We start from the raw sequence: 1565 nt of genomic DNA on the forward strand, positions 1-1565 counted from the left end.
ATTTCACACGCAGACCTCAAGGTGTTTGTTGTGTCAAAAAACCCAATGAAGTTTAAATTTGTTCTGAAATATAAAAGAAATGTGATTTCTAAAGACAACCATAATAAACACTGTTCATCAATGAAAATGTATATGGTGTCATTTCATTAACCAGAGGGCATTGTTTCTTTCGTATTGTTTATTACATTATGTACATTTACATGCAAACTCCAATTATTTTCTGTAACTTTACAAAATAAATCAAGAGCCAGACCTCGATTCTGCGTTGAGCATGAAGTTTATTATGCAATTATATTACAAATCATTTCATTAAAAGCTTAAAAAGTATGATTAACACTTTACCATATTGGAAATAAAGCTTTCACTGCTAATTTATTGTTGAATTTTCTGCAGATGATGATACTGTTGCACTGATCTCTGGGTTTGGAGAAGAGGATATTTTCTTCATAACTCACTGCAAAAAGAAAACAAATACACTTTTTATAAATGTGTGGATCCACCAGAACTCACATTGTTACTGTATTCAGAAATGTCTTTCATATGTGGATTGATTCATCTGTACAGTTTAATCAAAATCCCAAAAATAAAAGGAATGTAAAAATGTAGTATTTTTATGACATTGAGTCCACTGTATCATACTCACCAGGTAGGGAAGTCCTGTGCAGAAAAGGAGGCCATATACTCCTGTATCATAAACTGTGTGAAGCCCATGGTGTCTGTGAAGGCTATGAATCTGTCACATGCTCCACACAAGTTGTCCACTATGCTGGCACTCACAGTAACAATGAGCTCCTGGGAATTGCTGTAAGACAGCTGGAAGTGTGACATCTGCTCGATAATCACCTGTTTTCTCATCACGTCTCACAAAGATATTATTTCCTGGCAGGCTGGGGTCATTAACCTTTTTACCATTGACCTGTAAACAGCATGAGATTTATATTGTTTATTTTGAATGAGAGGTTCAGATATCGGGGACATCTCGTATAAGCGCAAATAGCATTTGACAATTTGCTAAATAGGATCACTCACTTTATTGAGGAGAGTTAGATGAGAAAATCAACCCAGCCTTATCTTTGTGTTTAATATGAGGCTGGAGCTAGGAGATGGTTAGCTTAGCATACCATAAAGACCTAAAACAGGAGGAATCATCTAGCCTGGTTCCGACAAAATGTTACTAAATCTGCCTACCAGCAACACGAAAGCTCTTTAATTAAAATATGTTATCTAGTTTGTTAAGTCTGTATAAAGTGTGCTGGACTATTAATTGGCAGCAGGGAGCTCTGATGTCCAAGTCTCTGCTACCTCAAAGATACAAACAGCCTCCAGAATGACCCTGCTCCAAACTGCACAAAACCCTGGTACCAATCTTTCTCATGTAACTCTCAACAGGAAAGCTAATTCCCTAATCATTTTTGAAACATTTAGAAATACCAACCCAGGTCTCCTGTCTGTCAGTGACGGTGATACTCAGCTCATTGAAGAAGACATAAACGGCGACCACGCTCTTCACTCCGGTCAGAGGGCACTCTTGGAGCTTGGCCACAACTCTGAACCAGTCGGCAGCT

The 1565-nt window shown here is 37.8% G+C and overlaps 1 long non-coding RNA gene across 1 annotated transcript; it reads right to left on the reverse strand.

Annotated features, from left to right (window-relative positions):
- Positions 1 to 367: 367 nt before the first annotated feature.
- Positions 368 to 1565, reverse strand: LOC117542550. The gene is made up of 3 exons (XR_004568453.1): positions 1436 to 1565; positions 644 to 916; positions 368 to 454 (listed from the first exon to the last, which is right to left on the reverse strand). It is a non-coding gene; the product is annotated as an uncharacterized LOC117542550 (long non-coding RNA).

The sequence above is a fragment of the Gymnodraco acuticeps genome, unplaced genomic scaffold, assembly GCF_902827175.1.
Source record: "Gymnodraco acuticeps unplaced genomic scaffold, fGymAcu1.1, whole genome shotgun sequence".
NCBI classification, from domain to species: Eukaryota; Metazoa; Chordata; class Actinopteri; order Perciformes; family Bathydraconidae; genus Gymnodraco; species Gymnodraco acuticeps.